Source organism: Amia ocellicauda, unplaced genomic scaffold (assembly GCF_036373705.1).
Source record: "Amia ocellicauda isolate fAmiCal2 unplaced genomic scaffold, fAmiCal2.hap1 HAP1_SCAFFOLD_65, whole genome shotgun sequence".
NCBI classification, from domain to species: domain Eukaryota; kingdom Metazoa; phylum Chordata; class Actinopteri; order Amiiformes; family Amiidae; genus Amia; species Amia ocellicauda.
Window position 1 is genome coordinate 138,260 of NW_027102995.1, and position 21,819 is coordinate 160,078.

The 21,819-nt window shown below is 43.5% G+C and overlaps 19 non-coding genes across 19 annotated transcripts; all 19 read left to right on the top strand.

Moving 5' to 3' along the window:
* Positions 1 to 146: 146 nt before the first annotated feature.
* LOC136741122 (5S ribosomal RNA) lies at positions 147 to 265 on the top strand. The gene has a single exon (XR_010813872.1). It is a non-coding gene; the product is annotated as a 5S ribosomal RNA (ribosomal RNA).
* Positions 266 to 1,320: 1,055 nt separating this feature from the next.
* On the top strand, positions 1,321 to 1,439 carry LOC136740784 (5S ribosomal RNA). The gene has a single exon (XR_010813551.1). It is a non-coding gene; the product is annotated as a 5S ribosomal RNA (ribosomal RNA).
* A 1,066-nt stretch (positions 1,440 to 2,505) lies between these two features.
* LOC136741075 (5S ribosomal RNA) lies at positions 2,506 to 2,624 on the top strand. Its single transcript, XR_010813829.1, has one exon. It is a non-coding gene; the product is annotated as a 5S ribosomal RNA (ribosomal RNA).
* A 1,058-nt stretch (positions 2,625 to 3,682) lies between these two features.
* On the top strand, positions 3,683 to 3,801 carry LOC136741087 (5S ribosomal RNA). The gene has a single exon (XR_010813840.1). It is a non-coding gene; the product is annotated as a 5S ribosomal RNA (ribosomal RNA).
* A 1,055-nt stretch (positions 3,802 to 4,856) lies between these two features.
* On the top strand, positions 4,857 to 4,975 carry LOC136740880 (5S ribosomal RNA). Its single transcript, XR_010813642.1, has one exon. It is a non-coding gene; the product is annotated as a 5S ribosomal RNA (ribosomal RNA).
* A 1,066-nt stretch (positions 4,976 to 6,041) lies between these two features.
* On the top strand, positions 6,042 to 6,160 carry LOC136741098 (5S ribosomal RNA). Its single transcript, XR_010813851.1, has one exon. It is a non-coding gene; the product is annotated as a 5S ribosomal RNA (ribosomal RNA).
* A 1,058-nt stretch (positions 6,161 to 7,218) lies between these two features.
* Positions 7,219 to 7,337, top strand: LOC136741111 (5S ribosomal RNA). Its single transcript, XR_010813862.1, has one exon. It is a non-coding gene; the product is annotated as a 5S ribosomal RNA (ribosomal RNA).
* Positions 7,338 to 8,403: 1,066 nt separating this feature from the next.
* LOC136740955 (5S ribosomal RNA) lies at positions 8,404 to 8,522 on the top strand. Its single transcript, XR_010813714.1, has one exon. It is a non-coding gene; the product is annotated as a 5S ribosomal RNA (ribosomal RNA).
* Positions 8,523 to 9,572: 1,050 nt separating this feature from the next.
* On the top strand, positions 9,573 to 9,691 carry LOC136741061 (5S ribosomal RNA). The gene has a single exon (XR_010813816.1). It is a non-coding gene; the product is annotated as a 5S ribosomal RNA (ribosomal RNA).
* A 1,066-nt stretch (positions 9,692 to 10,757) lies between these two features.
* LOC136741123 (5S ribosomal RNA) lies at positions 10,758 to 10,876 on the top strand. The gene has a single exon (XR_010813873.1). It is a non-coding gene; the product is annotated as a 5S ribosomal RNA (ribosomal RNA).
* A 1,066-nt stretch (positions 10,877 to 11,942) lies between these two features.
* Positions 11,943 to 12,061, top strand: LOC136741124 (5S ribosomal RNA). The gene has a single exon (XR_010813874.1). It is a non-coding gene; the product is annotated as a 5S ribosomal RNA (ribosomal RNA).
* A 1,055-nt stretch (positions 12,062 to 13,116) lies between these two features.
* LOC136740796 (5S ribosomal RNA) lies at positions 13,117 to 13,235 on the top strand. The gene has a single exon (XR_010813562.1). It is a non-coding gene; the product is annotated as a 5S ribosomal RNA (ribosomal RNA).
* Positions 13,236 to 14,301: 1,066 nt separating this feature from the next.
* On the top strand, positions 14,302 to 14,420 carry LOC136741053 (5S ribosomal RNA). The gene has a single exon (XR_010813808.1). It is a non-coding gene; the product is annotated as a 5S ribosomal RNA (ribosomal RNA).
* Positions 14,421 to 15,478: 1,058 nt separating this feature from the next.
* Positions 15,479 to 15,597, top strand: LOC136741079 (5S ribosomal RNA). The gene has a single exon (XR_010813832.1). It is a non-coding gene; the product is annotated as a 5S ribosomal RNA (ribosomal RNA).
* Positions 15,598 to 16,663: 1,066 nt separating this feature from the next.
* On the top strand, positions 16,664 to 16,782 carry LOC136740956 (5S ribosomal RNA). The gene has a single exon (XR_010813715.1). It is a non-coding gene; the product is annotated as a 5S ribosomal RNA (ribosomal RNA).
* Positions 16,783 to 17,832: 1,050 nt separating this feature from the next.
* On the top strand, positions 17,833 to 17,951 carry LOC136741063 (5S ribosomal RNA). The gene has a single exon (XR_010813817.1). It is a non-coding gene; the product is annotated as a 5S ribosomal RNA (ribosomal RNA).
* Positions 17,952 to 19,009: 1,058 nt separating this feature from the next.
* On the top strand, positions 19,010 to 19,128 carry LOC136741135 (5S ribosomal RNA). The gene has a single exon (XR_010813885.1). It is a non-coding gene; the product is annotated as a 5S ribosomal RNA (ribosomal RNA).
* A 1,066-nt stretch (positions 19,129 to 20,194) lies between these two features.
* LOC136741146 (5S ribosomal RNA) lies at positions 20,195 to 20,313 on the top strand. Its single transcript, XR_010813896.1, has one exon. It is a non-coding gene; the product is annotated as a 5S ribosomal RNA (ribosomal RNA).
* A 1,058-nt stretch (positions 20,314 to 21,371) lies between these two features.
* On the top strand, positions 21,372 to 21,490 carry LOC136740949 (5S ribosomal RNA). The gene has a single exon (XR_010813707.1). It is a non-coding gene; the product is annotated as a 5S ribosomal RNA (ribosomal RNA).
* Positions 21,491 to 21,819: the final 329 nt, after the last annotated feature.

Sequence of the window (21,819 nt, forward strand, 5' to 3'; positions counted from 1 at the left end):
CACAACGTGGCGTGTTAGCAGGGACTGTCTGCGGCGCGCTGGTGTGTCCCGGGCTTTAGAGTAGAGAGACAGTTCAACTGTAAGTATGAACGGCAGAAACGGATATTGCCTTCCCTTTAAGTAGAGCGTCAGGGACAGCCTCCCTGGCTTACGGCCATACTAGCCTGAATACGCCCGATCTCGTCCGATCTCGGAAGCTAAGCAGGCTTGGGCCTGGTCAGTACTTGGATGGGAGACTGCCTGGAAATACCAGGTGCTGTAAGCTTTTGCATCTTTTACACACCAGAGGGCGACAAATCACGAGTTTTAACTTTGGATACACGCAATTTCATCATTATTTCAGATTTGACTTCCCCAAATACACAGGCATACAATAGATCTTGTTCTCCAACGTAAACGGTCCCTAGTAACTAGGGTACATTCGTAAATAAATTGAGCATCATGGCTAGAAGTGACTAAATGTTGCCTAATCTTTCTCATCGAGAAATGACACAATTACAGCAACACAAAAAGGAACTCCACCGGACAAAGTTCAGTGCTCACAAGGAGCTTCATTCAACACATACGGTTCCATTCCCATTCATGCAAAGCACGAAAGTGTAAAACTTGGGAACATACTTGAGAGCAAAGATCACATTCAATCTCATTCAAGGCACGGATGTGAATGCAACGGGATGAAATTACTGAAATTATGCCTGCCCTCGAACTGTGATGATGGACTACCCGACTCGCCAATAATATTGGGTTCTGGTGTATTGAAGTACAGGAGCTGCTGGATTTGTGTGTTTTCTTACCCCCTCACCATAGTTTGTCAAATGTTTAAACAACTGAACTTATATTCAAGGTTTGTTTCTCTTCATATGTTTTACTGGTTTACATTTGTCTCAGCAACCTGTTGAATGATTCTTCTGCTTTCAAAACAAAATGACAACAGGATGAATGCACACACTTGAAAATACAATACATGCAATGTTATGCATCATAGTGATGCAACCTCCTTTCAGTTTCATACTGCATGTCAATTGAAATCCTTACTGAAATGCACACCTTCTCAAGATTGCGCTTGACTGGCGTGTCAGGCACTCAATTACAGCTGTTTTATCAAGACAATGTGTTCGTTTTGTAATATATAGTTCCGGTCTGGTGTGGCACCCCAGCTAACGCACAACGTTGCCACAACGTTTCGTGTTAGCAGGGACTGTCTGCGGCGCGCTGGTGTGTCCCGGACTTTAGAGTAGAGAGACAGTTCAATTGCAAGTATGAGCGGCAGAAACGGATATTGCCTTCCCTTTAAGTAGAGCGTCAGGGACAGCCTCTCTGGCTTACGGCCATACTAGCCTGAATACGCCCGATCTCATCCGATCTCGGAAGCTAAGCAGGCTCGGGCCTGGTCAGTACTTGGATGGGAGACCGCCTGGGAATACCAGGTGCTGTAAGCTTTTGCATCTTTTACACACCAGAGGGCGACAAATCACGAGTTTTAACTTTGGATACACGCAATTTCATCATTATTTCAGATTTGACTTCCCCAAATACACAGGCATACAATAGATCTTGTTCTCCAACGTAAACGGTCCCTAGTAACTAGTGTACATTCGTAAATAAATTGAGCATCATGGCTAGAAGTGACTAAATGTTGCCTAATCTTTCTCATCGAGAAATGACACAATTACAGCAACACAAAAAGGAACTCCACCGGACAAAGTTCAGTGCTCACAAGGAGCCTCATTCAACACACACGGTTCCATTCCCATTCATGCAAAGCACGAAAGTGTAAAACTTGGGACAATACTTGAGAGCAAAGATCACATTCAATCTCATTCAAGGCACGGATGTGAATGCAACGGGATGAAATTACTGAAATGATGCCTGCCCTCGAACTGTGATGATGGACTACCCGACTCGCCAATAATATTGGGTTCTGGTGTATTGAAATACAGGAGCTGCTGGATTTGTGTGTTTTCTTACCCCCTCACCATAGTTTGTCAAATGTTTAAACAACTGAACTTATATTCAAGGTTTGTTTCTCTTCATATGTTTTACTGGTTTACATTTGTCTCAGCAACCTGTTGAATGATTCTTCTGCTTTCAAAACAAAATGACAACAGGATGAATGCACACACTTGAAAATACAATACATGCAATGTTATGCATCATAGTGATGCAACCTCCTTTCAGTTTCATACTGCATGTCAATTGAAATCCTTACTGAAATGCACACCTTCTCAAGATTGCGCTTGACTGGCGTGTCAGGCACTCAATTACAGCTGTTTTATCAAGACAATGTGTTCGTTTTGTAATATATAGTTCCGGTCTGGTGTGGCACCCCAGCTAACGCACAACGTTGCCACAATGTTGCCACAACGTGGCGTGTTAGCAGGGACTATCTGCGGCGCGCTGCTGTGTCCCGGGCTTTAGAGTAGAGAGACAGTTCAACTGTAAGTATGAACGGCAGAAACGGATATTGCCTTCCCTTTAAGTAGAGCGTCAGGGACAGCCTTTCAGGCTTACGGCCATACTAGCCTGAATACGCCCGATCTCGTCCGATCTCGGAAGCTAAGCAGGCTCGGGCCTGGTCAGTACTTGGATGGGAGACCGCCTGGGAATACCAGGTGCTGTAAGCTTTTGCATCTTTTACACACCAGAGGGCGACAAATCACGAGTTTTAACTTTGGATACACGCAATTTCATCATTATTTCAGATTTGACTTCCCCAAATACACAGGCATACAATAGATCTTGTTCTCCAACGTAAACGGTCCCTAGTAACTAGGGTACATTCATAAATAAATTGAGCATCATGGCTAGAAGTGACTAAATGTTGCCTAATCTTTCTCATCGAGAAATGACACAATTACAGCAACACAAAAAGGAACTCCACCAGACAAAGTTCAGTGCTCACAAGGAGCCTCATTCAACACACACGGTTCCATTCCCATTCATGCAAAGCACGAAAGTGTAAAACTTGGGAACATACTTGAGAGCAAAGATCACATTCAATCTCATTCAAGGCACGGATGTGAATGCAACGGGATGAAATTACTGAAATGATGCCTGCCCTCGAACTGTGATGATGGACTACCCGACTCGCCAATAATATTGGGTTCTGGTGTATTGAAATACAGGAGCTGCTGGATTTGTGTGTTTTCTTACCCCCTCACCATAGTTTGTCAAATGTTTAAACAACTGAACTTATATTCAAGGTTTGTTTCTCTTCATATGTTTTACTGGTTTACATTTGTCTCAGCAACCTCAGCAAAAATGATTCTTCTACTTTCAAAACAAAATGACAACAGGATGAATGCACACACTTGAAAATACAATACATGCAATGTTATGCATCATAGTGATGCAACCTCCTTTCAGTTTCATACTGCATGTCAATTGAAATCCTTACTGAAATGCACACCTTCTCAAGATTGCGCTTGACTGGCGTGTCAGGCACTCAATTACAGCTGTTTTATCAAGACAATGTGTTCGTTTTGTAATATATAGTTCCGGTCTGGTGTGGCACCCCAGCTAACGCACAACGTTGCCACAACGTTTCGTGTTAGCAGGGACTGTCTGCGGCGCGCTGGTGTGTCCCGGACTTTAGAGTAGAGAGACAGTTCAACTGCAAGTATGAGCGGCAGAAACGGATATTGCCTTCCCTTTAAGTAGAGCGTCAGGGACAGCCTCCCTGGCTTACGGCCATACTAGCCTGAATACGCCCGATCTCGTCCGATCTCGGAAGCTAAGCAGGCTCGGGCCTGGTCAGTACTTGGATGGGAGACCGCCTGGGAATACCAGGTGCTGTAAGCTTTTGCATCTTTTACACACCAGAGGGCGACAAATCACGAGTTTTAACTTTGGATACACGCAATTTCATCATTATTTCAGATTTGACTTCCCCAAATACACAGGCATACAATAGATCTTGTTCTCCAACGTAAACGGTCCCTAGTAACTAGGGTACATTCGTAAATAAATTGAGCATCATGGCTAGAAGTGACTAAATGTTGCCTAATCTTTCTCATCGAGAAATTACACAATTACAGCAACACAAAAAGGAACTCCACCGGACAAAGTTCAGTGCTCACAAGGAGCCTCATTCAACACACACGGTTCCATTCCCATTCATGCAAAGCACGAAAGTGTAAAACTTGGGAACATACTTGAGAGCAAAGATCACATTCAATCTCATTCAAGGCACGGATGTGAATGCAACGGGATGAAATTACTGAAATGATGCCTGCCCTCGAACTGTGATGATGGACTACCCGACTCGCCAATAATATTGGGTTCTGGTGTATTGAAATACAGGAGCTGCTGGATTTGTGTGTTTTCTTACCCCCTCACCATAGTTTGTCAAATGTTTAAACAACTGAACTTATATTCAAGGTTTGTTTCTCTTCATATGTTTTACTGGTTTACATTTGTCTCAGCAACCTGTTGAATGATTCTTCTGCTTTCAAAACAAAATGACAACAGGATGAATGCACACACTTGAAAATACAATACATGCAATGTTATGCATCATAGTGATGCAACCTCCTTTCAGTTTCATACTGCATGTCAATTGAAATCCTTACTGAAATGCACACCTTCTCAAGATTGCGCTTGACTGGCGTGTCAGGCACTCAATTACAGCTGTTTTATCAAGACAATGTGTTCGTTTTGTAATATATAGTTCCGGTCTGGTGTGGCACCCCAGCTAACGTACAACGTTGCCACAACGTTTCGTGTTAGCAGGGACTGTCTGCGGCGCGCTGGTGTGTCCCGGACTTTAGAGTAGAGAGACAGTTCAACTGCAAGTATGAGCGGCAGAAACGGATATTGCCTTCCCTTTAAGTAGAGCGTCAGGGACAGCCTCCCTGGCTTACGGCCATACTAGCCTGAATACGCCCGATCTCGTCCGATCTCGGAAGCTAAGCAGGCTCGGGCCTGGTCAGTACTTGGATGGGAGACCACCTGGGAAAACCAGGTGCTGTAAGCTTTTGCATCTTTTACACACCAGAGGGCGACAAATCACGAGTTTTAACTTTGGATACACGCAATTTCATCATTATTTCAGATTTGACTTCCCCAAATACACAGGCATACAATAGATCTTGTTCTCCAACGTAAACGGTCCCTAGTAACTAGGGTACATTCGTAAATAAATTGAGCATCATGGCTAGAAGTGACTAAATGTTGCCTAATCTTTCTCATCGAGAAATGACACAATTACAGCAACACAAAAAGGAACTCCACCGGACAGAGTTCAGTGCTCACAAGGAGCCTCATTCAACACACACGGTTCCATTCCCATTCATGCAAAGCACGAAAGTGTAAAACTTGGGAACATACTTGAGAGCAAAGATCACATTCAATCTCATTCAAGGCACGGATGTGAATGCAACGGGATGAAATTACTGAAATGATGCCTGCCCTCGAACTGTGATGATGGACTACCCGACTCGCCAATAATATTGGGTTCTGGTGTATTGAAATACAGGAGCTGCTGGATTTGTGTGTTTTCTTACCCCCTCACCATAGTTTGTCAAATGTTTAAACAACTGAACTTATATTCAAGGTTTGTTTCTCTTCATATGTTTTACTGGTTTACATTTGTCTCAGCAACCTGTTGAATGATTCTTCTGCTTTCAAAACAAAATGACAACAGGATGAATGCACACACTTGAAAATACAATACATGCAATGTAATGCATCATAGTGATGCAACCTCCTTTCAGTTTCATACTGCATGTCAATTGAAATCCTTACTGAAATGCACACCTTCTCAAGATTGCGCTTGACTGGCGTGTCAGGCACTCAATTACAGCTGTTTTATCAAGAGAATGTGTTCGTTTTGTAATATATAGTTCCGGTCTGGTGTGGCACCCCAGCTAACGCACAACGTTGCCACAATGTTGCCACAACGTGGCGTGTTATCAGGGACTGTCTGCGGCGCGCTGGTGTGTCCCGGGCTTTAGAGTAGAGAGACAGTTCAACTGTAAGTATGAACGGCAGAAACGGATATTGCCTTCCCTTTAAGTAGAGCGTCAGGGACAGCCTCCCTGGCTTACGGCCATACTAGCCTGAATACGCCCGATCTCGTCCGATCTCGGAAGCTAAGCAGGCTCGGGCCTGGTCAGTACTTGGATGGGAGACCGCCTGGGAATACCAGGTGCTGTAAGCTTTTGCATCTTTTACACACCAGAGGGCGACAAATCACGAGTTTTAACTTTGGATACACGCAATTTCATCATTATTTCAGATTTGACTTCCCCAAATACACAGGCATACAATAGATCTTGTTCTCCAACGTAAACGGTCCCTAGTAACTAGGGTACATTCATAAATAAATTGAGCATCATGGCTAGAAGTGACTAAATGTTGCCTAATCTTTCTCATCGAGAAATGACACAATTACAGCAACACAAAAAGGAACTCCACCGGACAAAGTTCAGTGCTCACAAGGAGCCTCATTCAACACACACGGTTCCATTCCCATTCATGCAAAGCACGAAAGTGTAAAACTTGGGAACATACTTGAGAGCAAAGATCACATTCAATCTCATTCAAGGCACGGATGTGAATGCAACGGGATGAAATTACTGAAATGATGCCTGCCCTCGAACTGTGATGATGGACTACCCGACTCGCCAATAATATTGGGTTCTGGTGTATTGAAATACAGGAGCTGCTGGATTTGTGTGTTTTCTTACCCCCTCACCATAGTTTGTCAAATGTTTAAACAACTGAACTTATATTCAAGGTTTGTTTCTCTTCATATGTTTTACTGGTTTACATTTGTCTCAGCAACCTCAGCAAAAATGATTCTTCTACTTTCAAAACAAAATGACAACAGGATGAATGCACACACTTGAAAATACAATACATGCAATGTTATGCATCATAGTGATGCAACCTCCTTTCAGTTTCATACTGCATGTCAATTGAAATCCTTACTGAAATGCACACCTTCTCAAGATTGCGCTTGACTGGCGTGTCAGGCACTCAATTACAGCTGTTTTATCAAGACAATGTGTTCGTTTTGTAATATATAGTTCCGGTCTGGTGTGGCACCCCAGCTAACGCACAACGTTGCCACAACGTTTCGTGTTAGCAGGGACTGTCTGAGGCGCGCTGGTGTGTCCCGGACTTTAGAGTAGAGAGACAGTTCAACTGCAAGTATGAGCGGCAGAAACGGATATTGCCTTCCCTTTAAGTAGAGCGTCAGGGACAGCCTCCCTGGCTTACGGCCATACTAGCCTGAATACGCCCGATCTCGTCCGATCTCGGAAGCTAAGCAGGCTCGGGCCTGGTCAGTACTTGGATGGGAGACCGCCTGGGAATACCAGGTGCTGTAAGCTTTTGCATCTTTTACACACCAGAGGGCGACAAATCACGAGTTTTAACTTTGGATACTCGCAATTTCATCATTATTTCAGATTTGACTTCCCCAAATACACAGGCATACAATAGATCTTGTTCTCCAACGTAAACGGTCCCTAGTAACTAGGGTACATTCGTAAATAAATTGAGCATCATGGCTAGAAGTGACTAAATGTTGCCTAATCTTTCTCATCGAGAAATTACACAATTACAGCAACACAAAAAGGAACTCCACCGGACAAAGTTCAGTGCTCACAAGGAGCCTCATTCAACACACACGGTTCCATTCCCATTCATGCAAAGCACGAAAGTGTAAAACTTGGGAACATACTTGAGAGCAAAGATCACATTCAATCTCATTCAAGGCACGGATGTGAATGCAACGGGATGAAATTACTGAAATGATGCCTGCCCTCGAACTGTGATGATGGACTACCCGACTCGCCAATAATATTGGCTTCTGGTGTATTGAAATACAGGAGCTGCTGGATTTGTGTCATTTCTTACCCCCTCACCATAGTTTGTCAAATGTTTAAACAACTGAACTTATATTCAAGGTTTGTTTCTCTTCATATGTTTTACTGGTTTACATTTGTCTCAGCAACCTGTTGAATGATTCTTCTGCTTTCAAAACAAAATGACAACAGGATGAATGCACACACTTGAAAATACAATACATGCAATGTTATGCATCATAGTGATGCAACCTCCTTTCAGTTTCATACTGCATGTCAATTGAAATCCTTACTGAAATGCACACCTTCTCAAGATTGCGCTTGACTGGCGTGTCAGGCACTCAATTACAGCTGTTTTATCAAGACAATGTGTTCGTTTTGTAAAATATAGTTCCGGTCTGGTGTGGCACCCCAGCTAACGCACAACGTTGCCACAATGTTGCCACAACGTGGCGTGTTAGCAGGGACTGTCTGCGGCGCGCTGGTGTGTCCCGGGCTTTAGAGTAGAGAGACAGTTCAACTGTAAGTATGAACGGCAGAAACGGATATTGCCTTCCCTTTAAGTAGAGCGTCAGGGACAGCCTCCCTGGCTTACGGCCATACTAGCCTGAATACGCCCGATCTCGTCCGATCTCGGAAGCCAAGCAGGCTCGGGCCTGGTCAGTACTTGGATGGGAGACCGCCTGGGAATACCAGGTGCTGTAAGCTTTTGCATCTTTTACACACCAGAGGGCGACAAATCACGAGTTTTAACTTTGGATACACGCAATTTCATCATTATTTCAGATTTGACTTCCCCAAATACACAGGCATACAATAGATCTTGTTCTCCAACGTAAACGGTCCCTAGTAACTAGGGTACATTCGTAAATAAATTGAGCATCATGGCTAGAAGTGACTAAATGTTGCCTAATCTTTCTCATCGAGAAATGACACAATTACAGCAACACAAAAAGGAACTCCACCGGACAAAGTTCAGTGCTCACAAGGAGCCTCATTCAACACACACGGTTCCATTCCCATTCATGCAAAGCACGAAAGTGTAAAACTTGGGAACATACTTGAGAGCAAAGATCACATTCAATCTCATTCAAGGCACGGATGTGAATGCAACGGGATGAAATTACTGAAATGATGCCTGCCCTCGAACTGTGATGATGGACTACCCGACTCGCCAATAATATTGGGTTCTGGTGTATTGAAATACAGGAGCTGCTGGATTTGTGTGTTTTCTTACCCCCTCACCATAGTTTGTCAAATGTTTAAACAACTGAACTTATATTCAAGGTTTGTTTCTCTTCATATGTTTTACTGGTTTACATTTGTCTCAGCAACCTGTTGAATGATTCTTCTGCTTTCAAAACAAAATGACAACAGGATGAATGCACACACTTGAAAATACAATACATGCAATGTTATGCATCATAGTGATGCAACCTCCTTTCAGTTTCATACTGCATGTCAATTGAAATCCTTACTGAAATGCACACCTTCTCAAGATTGCGCTTGAATGGCGTGTCAGGCACTCAATTACAGCTGTTTTATCAAGACAATGTGTTCGTTTTGTAATACATAGGTCTGGTGTGGCACCCCAGCTAACGCACAACGTTGCCACAACGTTTCGTGTTAGCAGGGACTGTCTGCGGCGTGCTGGTGTGTCCCGGACTTTAGAGTAGAGAGACAGTTCAACTGTAAGTATGAGCGGCAGAAACGGATATTGCCTTCCCTTTAAGTAGAGCGTCAGGGACAGCCTCCCTGGCTTACGGCCATACTAGCCTGAATACGCCCGATCTCGTCCGATCTCGGAAACTAAGCAGGCTCGGGCCTGGTCAGTACTTGGATGGGAGACCGCCTGGGAATACCAGGTGCTGTAAGCTTTTGCATCTTTTACACACCAGAGGGCGACAAATCACGAGTTTTAACTTTGGATACACGCAATTTCATCATTATTTCAGATTTGACTTCCCCAAATACACAGGCATACAATAGATCTTGTTCTCCAATGTAAACGGTCCCTAGTAACTAGGGTACATTCGTAAATAAATTGAGCATCATGGCTAGAAGTGACTAAATGTTGCCTAATCTTTCTCATCGAGAAATGACACAATTACAGCAACACAAAAAGGAACTCCACCGGACAAAGTTCAGTGCTCACAAGGAGCCTCATTCAACACACACGGTTCCATTCCCATTCATGCAAAGCACGAAAGTGTAAAACTTGGGAACATACTTGAGAGCAAAGATCACATTCAATCTCATTCAAGGCACGGATGTGAATGCAACGGGATGAAATTACTGAAATGATGCCTGCCCTCGAACTGTGATGATGGACTACCCGACTCGCCAATAATATTGGGTTCTGGTGTATTGAAATACAGGAGCTGCTGGATTTGTGTGTTTTCTTACCCCCTCACCATAGTTTGTCAAATGTTTAAACAACTGAACTTATATTCAAGGTTTGTTTCTCTTCATATGTTTTACTGGTTTACATTTGTCTCAGCAACCTGTTGAATGATTCTTCTGCTTTCAAAACAAAATGACAACAGGATGAATGCACACACTTGTAAAAACAATACATGCAATGTTATGCATCATAGTGATGCAACCTCCTTTCAGTTTCATACTGCATGTCAATTGAAATCCTTACTGAAATGCACACCTTCTCAAGATTGCGCTTGACTGGCGTGTCAGGCACTCAATTACAGCTGTTTTATCAAGACAATGTGTTCGTTTTGTAATATATAGTTCCGGTCTGGTGTGGCACCCCAGCTAACGCACAACGTTGCCACAATGTTGCCACAACGTGGCGTGTTAGCAGGGACTGTCTGCGGCGCGCTGGTGTGTCCCGGGCTTTAGAGTAGAGAGACAGTTCAACTGTAAGTATGAACGGCAGAAACGGATATTGCCTTCCCTTTAAGTAGAGCGTCAGGGACAGCATTCCTAGCTTACGGCCATACTAGCCTGAATACGCCCGATCTCGTCCGATCTCGGAAGCTAAGCAGGCTCGGGCCTGGTCAGTACTTGGATGGGAGACCGCCTGGGAATACCAGGTGCTGTAAGCTTTTGCATCTTTTACACACCAGAGGGCGACATATCACGAGTTTTAACTTTGGATACACGCAATTTCATCATTATTTCAGATTTGACTTCCCCAAATACACAGGCATACAATAGATCTTGTTCTCCAATGTAAACGGTCCCTAGTAACTAGGGTACATTCATAAATAAATTGAGCATCATGGCTAGAAGTGACTAAATGTTGCCTAATCTTTCTCATCGAGAAATGACAGAATTACAGCAACACAAAAAGGAACTCCACCGGACAAAGTTCAGTGCTCACAAGGAGCCTCATTCAACACACACGGTTCCATTCCCATTCATGCAAAGCACGAAAGTGTAAAACTTGGGAACATACTTGAGAGCAAAGATCACATTCAATCTCATTCAAGGCACGGATGTGAATGCAACAAGATGAAATTACTGAAATGATGCCTGCCCTCGAACTGTGATGATGGACTACCCGACTCGCCAATAATATTGGGTTCTGGTGTATTGAAATACAGGAGCTGCTGGATTTGTGTGTTTTCTTACCCCCTCACCATAGTTTGTCAAATGTTTAAACAACTGAACTTATATTCAAGGTTTGTTTCTCTTCATATGTTTTACTGGTTTACATTTGTCTCAGCAACCTGTTGAATGATTCTTCTGCTTTCAAAACAAAATGACAACAGGATGAATGCACACACTTGAAAATACAATACATGCAATGTTATGCATCATAGTGATGCAACCTCCTTTCAGTTTCATACTGCATGTCAATTTAAATCCTTACTGAAATGCACACCTTCTCAAGATTGCGCTTGACTGGCGTGTCAGGCACTCAATTACAGCTGTTTTATCAAGACAATGTGTTCGTTTTGTAATATATAGTTCCGGTCTGGTGTGGCACCCCAGCTAACGCACAACGTTGCCACAATGTTGCCACAACGTGGCGTGTTAGCAGGGACTGTCTGCGGCGCGCTGGTGTGTCCCGGGCTTTAGAGTAGAGAGACAGTTCAACTGTAAGTATGAACGGCAGAAACGGATATTGCCTTCCCTTTAAGTAGAGCGTCAGGGACAGCCTCCCTGGCTTACGGCCATACTAGCCTGAATACGCCCGATCTCGTCCGATCTCGGAAGCTAAGCAGGCTTGGGCCTGGTCAGTACTTGGATGGGAGACTGCCTGGAAATACCAGGTGCTGTAAGCTTTTGCATCTTTTACACACCAGAGGGCGACAAATCACGAGTTTTAACTTTGGATACACGCAATTTCATCATTATTTCAGATTTGACTTCCCCAAATACACAGGCATACAATAGATCTTGTTCTCCAACGTAAACGGTCCCTAGTAACTAGGGTACATTCGTAAATAAATTGAGCATCATGGCTAGAAGTGACTAAATGTTGCCTAATCTTTCTCATCGAGAAATGACACAATTACAGCAACACAAAAAGGAACTCCACCGGACAAAGTTCAGTGCTCACAAGGAGCTTCATTCAACACATACGGTTCCATTCCCATTCATGCAAAGCACGAAAGTGTAAAACTTGGGAACATACTTGAGAGCAAAGATCACATTCAATCTCATTCAAGGCACGGATGTGAATGCAACGGGATGAAATTACTGAAATTATGCCTGCCCTCGAACTGTGATGATGGACTACCCGAATTGCCAATAATATTGGGTTCTGGTGTATTGAAGTACAGGAGCTGCTGGATTTGTGTGTTTTCTTACCCCCTCACCATAGTTTGTCAAATGTTTAAACAACTGAACTTATATTCAAGGTTTGTTTCTCTTCATATGTTTTACTGGTTTACATTTGTCTCAGCAACCTGTTGAATGATTCTTCTGCTTTCAAAACAAAATGACAACAGGATGAATGCACACACTTGAAAATACAATACATGCAATGTTATGCATCATAGTGATGCAACCTCCTTTCAGTTTCATACTGCATGTCAATTGAAATCCTTACTGAAATGCACACCTTCTCAAGATTGCGCTTGACTGGCGTGTCAGGCACTCAATTACAGCTGTTTTATCAAGACAATGTGTTCGTTTTGTAATATATAGTTCCGGTCTGGTGTGGCACCCCAGCTAACGCACAACGTTGCCACAACGTTTCGTGTTAGCAGGGACTGTCTGCGGCGCGCTGGTGTGTCCCGGACTTTAGAGTAGAGAGACAGTTCAATTGCAAGTATGAGCGGCAGAAACGGATATTGCCTTCCCTTTAAGTAGAGCGTCAGGGACAGCCTCTCTGGCTTACGGCCATACTAGCCTGAATACGCCCGATCTCATCCGATCTCGGAAGCTAAGCAGGCTCGGGCCTGGTCAGTACTTGGATGGGAGACCGCCTGGGAATACCAGGTGCTGTAAGCTTTTGCATCTTTTACACACCAGAGGGCGACAAATCACGAGTTTTAACTTTGGATACACGCAATTTCATCATTATTTCAGATTTGACTTCCCCAAATACACAGGCATACAATAGATCTTGTTCTCCAACGTAAACGGTCCCTAGTAACTAGTGTACATTCGTAAATAAATTGAGCATCATGGCTAGAAGTGACTAAATGTTGCCTAATCTTTCTCATCGAGAAATGACACAATTACAGCAACACAAAAAGGAACTCCACCGGACAAAGTTCAGTGCTCACAAGGAGCCTCATTCAACACACACGGTTCCATTCCCATTCATGCAAAGCACGAAAGTGTAAAACTTGGGACAATACTTGAGAGCAAAGATCACATTCAATCTCATTCAAGGCACGGATGTGAATGCAACGGGATGAAATTACTGAAATGATGCCTGCCCTCGAACTGTGATGATGGACTACCCGACTCGCCAATAATATTGGGTTCTGGTGTATTGAAATACAGGAGCTGCTGGATTTGTGTGTTTTCTTACCCCCTCACCATAGTTTGTCAAATGTTTAAACAACTGAACTTATATTCAAGGTTTGTTTCTCTTCATATGTTTTACTGGTTTACATTTGTCTCAGCAACCTGTTGAATGATTCTTCTGCTTTCAAAACAAAATGACAACAGGATGAATGCACACACTTGAAAATACAATACATGCAATGTTATGCATCATAGTGATGCAACCTCCTTTCAGTTTCATACTGCATGTCAATTGAAATCCTTACTGAAATGCACACCTTCTCAAGATTGCGCTTGACTGGCGTGTCAGGCACTCAATTACAGCTGTTTTATCAAGACAATGTGTTCGTTTTGTAATATATAGTTCCGGTCTGGTGTGGCACCCCAGCTAACGCACAACGTTGCCACAATGTTGCCACAACGTGGCGTGTTAGCAGGGACTATCTGCGGCGCGCTGCTGTGTCCCGGGCTTTAGAGTAGAGAGACAGTTCAACTGTAAGTATGAACGGCAGAAACGGATATTGCCTTCCCTTTAAGTAGAGCGTCAGGGACAGCCTTTCTGGCTTACGGCCATACTAGCCTGAATACGCCCGATCTCGTCCGATCTCGGAAGCTAAGCAGGCTCGGGCCTGGTCAGTACTTGGATAGGAGACCGCCTGGGAATACCAGGTGCTGTAAGCTTTTGCATCTTTTACACACCAGAGGGCGACAAATCACGAGTTTTAACTTTGGATACACGCAATTTCATCATTATTTCAGATTTGACTTCCACAAATACACAGGCATACAATAGATCTTGTTCTCCAACGTAAACGGTCCCTAGTAACTAGGGTACATTCATAAATAAATTGAGCATCATGGCTAGAAGTGACTAAATGTTGCCTAATCTTTCTCATCGAGAAATGACACAATTACAGCAACACAAAAAGGAACTCCACCGGACAAAGTTCAGTGCTCACAAGGAGCCTCATTCAACACACACGGTTCCATTCCCATTCATGCAAAGCACGAAAGTGTAAAACTTGGGAACATACTTGAGAGCAAAGATCACATTCAATCTCATTCAAGGCACGGATGTGAATGCAACGGGATGAAATTACTGAAATGATGCCTGCCCTCGAACTGTGATGATGGACTACCCGACTCGCCAATAATATTGGGTTCTGGTGTATTGAAATACAGGAGCTGCTGGATTTGTGTGTTTTCTTACCCCCTCACCATAGTTTGTCAAATGTTTAAACAACTGAACTTATATTCAAGGTTTGTTTCTCTTCATATGTTTTACTGGTTTACATTTGTCTCAGCAACCTCAGCAAAAATGATTCTTCTACTTTCAAAACAAAATGACAACAGGATGAATGCACACACTTGAAAATACAATACATGCAATGTTATGCATCATAGTGATGCAACCTCCTTTCAGTTTCATACTGCATGTCAATTGAAATCCTTACTGAAATGCACACCTTCTCAAGATTGCGCTTGACTGGCGTGTCAGGCACTCAATTACAGCTGTTTTATCAAGACAATGTGTTCGTTTTGTAATATATAGTTCCGGTCTGGTGTGGCACCCCAGCTAACGCACAACGTTGCCACAACGTTTCGTGTTAGCAGGGACTGTCTGCGGCGCGCTGGTGTGTCCCGGACTTTAGAGTAGAGAGACAGTTCAACTGCAAGTATGAGCGGCAGAAACGGATATTGCCTTCCCTTTAAGTAGAGCGTCAGGGACAGCCTCCCTGGCTTACGGCCATACTAGCCTGAATACGCCCGATCTCGTCCGATCTCGGAAGCTAAGCAGGCTCGGGCCTGGTCAGTACTTGTATGGGAGACCGCCTGTGAATACCAGGTGCTGTAAGCTTTTGCATCTTTTACACACCAGAGGGCGACAAATCACGAGTTTTAACTTTGGATACTCGCAATTTCATCATTATTTCAGATTTGACTTCCCCAAATACACAGGCATACAATAGATCTTGTTCTCCAACGTAAACGGTCCCTAGTAACTAGGGTACATTCGTAAATAAATTGAGCATCATGGCTAGAAGTGACTAAATGTTGCCTAATCTTTCTCATCGAGAAATTACACAATTACAGCAACACAAAAAGGAACTCCACCGGACAAAGTTCAGTGCTCACAAGGAGCCTCATTCAACACACACGGTTCCATTCCCATTCATGCAAAGCACGAAAGTGTAAAACTTGGGAACATACTTGAGAGCAAAGATCACATTCAATCTCATTCAAGGCACGGATGTGAATGCAACGGGATGAAATTACTGAAATGATGCCTGCCCTCGAACTGTGATGATGGACTACCCGACTCGCCAATAATATTGGCTTCTGGTGTATTGAAATACAGGAGCTGCTGGATTTGTGTCATTTCTTACCCCCTCACCATAGTTTGTCAAATGTTTAAACAACTGAACTTATATTCAAGGTTTGTTTCTCTTCATATGTTTTACTGGTTTACATTTGTCTCAGCAACCTGTTGAATGATTCTTCTGCTTTCAAAACAAAATGACAACAGGATGAATGCACACACTTGAAAATACAATACATGCAATGTTATGCATCATAGTGATGCAACCTCCTTTCAGTTTCATACTGCATGTCAATTGAAATCCTTACTGAAATGCACACCTTCTCAAGATTGCGCTTGACTGGCGTGTCAGGCACTCAATTACAGCTGTTTTATCAAGACAATGTGTTCGTTTTGTAAAATATAGTTCCGGTCTGGTGTGGCACCCCAGCTAACGCACAACGTTGCCACAATGTTGCCACAACGTGGCGTGTTAGCAGGGACTGTCTGCGGCGCGCTGGTGTGTCCCGGGCTTTAGAGTAGAGAGACAGTTCAACTGTAAGTATGAACGGCAGAAACGGATATTGCCTTCCCTTTAAGTAGAGCGTCAGGGACAGCCTCCCTGGCTTACGGCCATACTAGCCTGAATACGCCCGATCTCGTCCGATCTCGGAAGCCAAGCAGGCTCGGGCCTGGTCAGTACTTGGATGGGAGACCGCCTGGGAATACCAGGTGCTGTAAGCTTTTGCATCTTTTACACACCAGAGGGCGACAAATCACGAGTTTTAACTTTGGATACACGCAATTTCATCATTATTTCAGATTTGACTTCCCCAAATACACAGGCATACAATAGATCTTGTTCTCCAACGTAAACGGTCCCTAGTAACTAGGGTACATTCGTAAATAAATTGAGCATCATGGCTAGAAGTGACTAAATGTTGCCTAATCTTTCTCATCGAGAAATGACACAATTACAGCAACACAAAAAGGAACTCCACCGGACAAAGTTCAGTGCTCACAAGGAGCCTCATTCAACACACACGGTTCCATTCCCATTCATGCAAAGCACGAAAGTGTAAAACTTGGGAACATACTTGAGAGCAAAGATCACATTCAATCTCATTCAAGGCACGGATGTGAATGCAACGGGATGAAATTACTGAAATGATGCCTGCCCTCGAACTGTGATGATGGACTACCCGACTCGCCAATAATATTGGGTTCTGGTGTATTGAAATACAGGAGCTGCTGGATTTGTGTGTTTTCTTACCCCCTCACCATAGTTACTCAAATGTTTAAACAACTGAACTTATATTCAAGGTTTGTTTCTCTTCATATGTTTTACTGGTTTACATTTGTCTCAGCAACCTGTTGAATGATTCTTCTGCTTTCAAAACAAAATGACAACAGGATGAATGCACACACTTGAAAATACAATACATGCAATGTTATGCATCATAGTGATGCAACCTCCTTTCAGTTTCATACTGCATGTCAATTGAAATCCTTACTGAAATGCACACCTTCTCAAGATTGCGCTTGAATGGCGTGTCAGGCACTCAATTACAGCTGTTTTATCAAGACAATGTGTTCGTTTTGTAATACATAGGTCTGGTGTGGCACCCCAGCTAACGCACAACGTTGCCACAACGTTTCGTGTTAGCAGGGACTGTCTGCGGCGTGCTGGTGTGTCCCGGACTTTAGAGTAGAGAGACAGTTCAACTGTAAGTATGAGCGGCAGAAACGGATATTGCCTTCCCTTTAAGTAGAGCGTCAGGGACAGCCTCCCTGGCTTACGGCCATACTAGCCTGAATACGCCCGATCTCGTCCGATCTCGGAAACTAAGCAGGCTCGGGCCTGGTCAGTACTTGGATGGGAGACCGCCTGGGAATACCAGGTGCTGTAAGCTTTTGCATCTTTTACACACCAGAGGGCGACAAATCACGAGTTTTAACTTTGGATACACGCAATTTCATCATTATTTCAGATTTGACTTCCCCAAATACACAGGCATACAATAGATCTTGTTCTCCAATGTAAACGGTCCCTAGTAACTAGGGTACATTCGTAAATAAATTGAGCATCATGGCTAGAAGTGACTAAATGTTGCCTAATCTTTCTCATCGAGAAATGACACAATTACAGCAACACAAAAAGGAACTCCACCGGACAAAGTTCAGTGCTCACAAGGAGCCTCATTCAACACACACGGTTCCATTCCCATTCATGCAAAGCACGAAAGTGTAAAACTTGGGAACATACTTGAGAGCAAAGATCACATTCAATCTCATTCAAGGCACGGATGTGAATGCAACGGGATGAAATTACTGAAATGATGCCTGCCCTCGAACTGTGATGATGGACTACCCGACTCGCCAATAATATTGGGTTCTGGTGTATTGAAATACAGGAGCTGCTGGATTTGTGTGTTTTCTTACCCCCTCACCATAGTTTGTCAAATGTTTAAACAACTGAACTTATATTCAAGGTTTGTTTCTCTTCATATGTTTTACTGGTTTACATTTGTCTCAGCAACCTCAGCAAAAATGATTCTTCTACTTTCAAAACAAAATGACAACAGGATGAATGCACACACTTGAAAATACAATACATGCAATGTTATGCATCATAGTGATGCAACCTCCTTTCAGTTTCATACTGCATGTCAATTGAAATCCTTACTGAAATGCACACCTTCTCAAGATTGCGCTTGACTGGCGTGTCAGGCACTCAATTACAGCTGTTTTATCAAGACAGTGTGTTCGTTTTGTAATATATAGTTCCGGTCTGGTGTGGCACCCCAGCTAACGCACAACGTTGCCACAACGTTTCGTGTTAGCAGGGACTGTCTGCGGCGCGCTGGTGTGTCCCGGACTTTAGAGTAGAGAGACAGTTCAACTGCAAGTATGAGCGGCAGAAACGGATATTGCCTTCCCTTTAAGTAGAGCGTCAGGGACAGCCTCCCTGGCTTACGGCCATACTAGCCTGAATACGCCCGATCTCGTCCGATCTCGGAAGCTAAGCAGGCTCGGGCCTGGTCAGTACTTGGATGGGAGACCGCCTGGGAATACCAGGTGCTGTAAGCTTTTGCATCTTTTACACACCAGAGGGCGACAAATCACGAGTTTTAACTTTGGATACACGCAATTTCATCATTATTTCAGATTTGACTTCCCCAAATACACAGGCATACAATAGATCTTGTTCTCCAACGTAAACGGTCCCTAGTAACTAGGGTACATTCGTAAATAAATTGAGCATCATGGCTAGAAGTGACTAAATGTTGCCTAATCTTTCTCATCGAGAAATGACACAATTACAGCAACACAAAAAGGAACTCCACCGGACAAAGTTCAGTGCTCACAAGGAGCCTCATTCAACACACACGGTTCCATTCCCATTCATGCAAAGCACGAAAGTGTAAAACTTGGGAACATACTTGAGAGCAAAGATCACATTCAATCTCATTCAAGGCACGGATGTGAATGCAACGGGATGAAATTACTGAAATGATGCCTGCCCTCGAACTGTGATGATGGACTACCCGACTCGCCAATAATATTGGGTTCTGGTGTATTGAAATACAGGAGCTGCTGGATTTGTGTGTTTTCTTACCCCCTCACCATAGTTTGTCAAATGTTTAAACAACTGAACTTATATTCAAGGTTTGTTTCTCTTCATATGTTTTACTGGTTTACATTTGTCTCAGCAACCTGTTGAATGATTCTTCTGCTTTCAAAACAAAATGACAACAGGATGAATGCACACACTTGAAAATACAATACATGCAATGTTATGCATCATAGTGATGCAACCTCCTTTCAGTTTCATACTGCATGTCAATTGAAATCCTTACTGAAATGCACACCTTCTCAAGATTGCGCTTGACTGGCGTGTCAGGCACTCAATTACAGCTGTTTTATCAAGACAATGTGTTCGTTTTGTAATATATAGTTCCGGTCTGGTGTGGCACCCCAGCTAACGCACAACGTTGCCACAATGTTGCCACAACGTGGCGTGTTAGCAGGGACTATCTGCGGCGCGCTGCTGTGTCCCGGGCTTTAGAGTAGAGAGACAGTTCAACTGTAAGTATGAACGGCAGAAACGGATATTGCCTTCCCTTTAAGTAGAGCGTCAGGGACAGCCTTTCTGGCTTACGGCCATACTAGCCTGAATACGCCCGATCTCGTCCGATCTCGGAAGCTAAGCAGGCTCGGGCCTGGTCAGTACTTGGATGGGAGACCGCCTGGGAATACCAGGTGCTGTAAGCTTTTGCATCTTTTACACACCAGAGGGCGACAAATCACGAGTTTTAACTTTGGATACACGCAATTTCATCATTATTTCAGATTTGACTTCCCCAAATACACAGGCATACAATAGATCTTGTTCTCCAACGTAAACGGTCCCTAGTAACTAGGGTACATTCATAAATAAATTGAGCATCATGGCTAGAAGTGACTAAATGTTGCCTAATCTTTCTCATCGAGAAATGACACAATTACAGCAACACAAAAAGGAACTCCACCGGACAAAGTTCAGTGCTCACAAGGAGCCTCATTCAACACACACGGTTCCATTCCCATTCATGCAAAGCACGAAAGTGTAAAACTTGGGAACATACTTGAGAGCAAAGATCACATTCAATCTCATTCAAGGCACGGATGTGAATGCAACGGGATGAAATTACTGAAATGATGCCTGCCCTCGAACTGTGATGATGGACTACCCGACTCGCCAATAATATTGGGTTCTGGTGTATTGAAATACAGGAGCTGCTGGATTTGTGTGTTTTCTTACCCCCTCACCATAGTTTGTCAAATGTTTAAACAACTGAACTTATATTCAAGGTTTGTTTCTCTTCATATGTTTTACTGGTTTACATTTGTCTCAGCAACCTCAGCAAAAATGATTCTTCTACTTTCAAAACAAAATGACAACAGGATGAATGCACACACTTGAAAATACAATACATGCAATGTTATGCATCATAGTGATGCAACCTCCTTTCAGTTTCATACTGCATGTCAATTTAAATCCTTACTGAAATGCACACCTTCTCAAGATTGCGCTTGACTGGCGTGTCAGGCACTCAATTACAGCTGTTTTATCAAGACAATGTGTTCGTTTTGTAATATATAGTTCCGGTCTGGTGTGGCACCCCAGCTAACGCACAACGTTGCCACAACGTTTCGTGTTAGCAGGGACTGTCTGCGGCGCGCTGGTGTGTCCCGGACTTTAGAGTAGAGAGACAGTTCAACTGCAAGTATGAGCGGCAGAAACGGATATTGCCTTCCCTTTAAGTAGAGCGTCAGGGACAGCCTCCCTGGCTTACGGCCATACTAGCCTGAATACGCCCGATCTCGTCCGATCTCGGAAGCTAAGCAGGCTCGGGCCTGGTCAGTACTTGGATGGGAGACCGCCTGGGAATACCAGGTGCTGTAATCTTTTGCATCTTTTACACACCAGAGGGCGACAAATCACGAGTTTTAACTTTGGATACACGCAATTTCATCATTATTTCAGATTTGACTTCCCCAAATACACAGGCATACAATAGATCTTGTTCTCCAACGTAAACGGTCCCTAGTAACTAGGGTACATTCGTAAATAAATTGAGCATCATGGCTAGAAGTGACTAAATGTTGCCTAATCTTTCTCATCGAGAAATTACACAATTACAGCAACACAAAAAGGAACTCCACCGGACAAAGTTCAGTGCTCACAAGGAGCCTCATTCAACACACACGGTTCCATTCCCATTCATGCAAAGCACG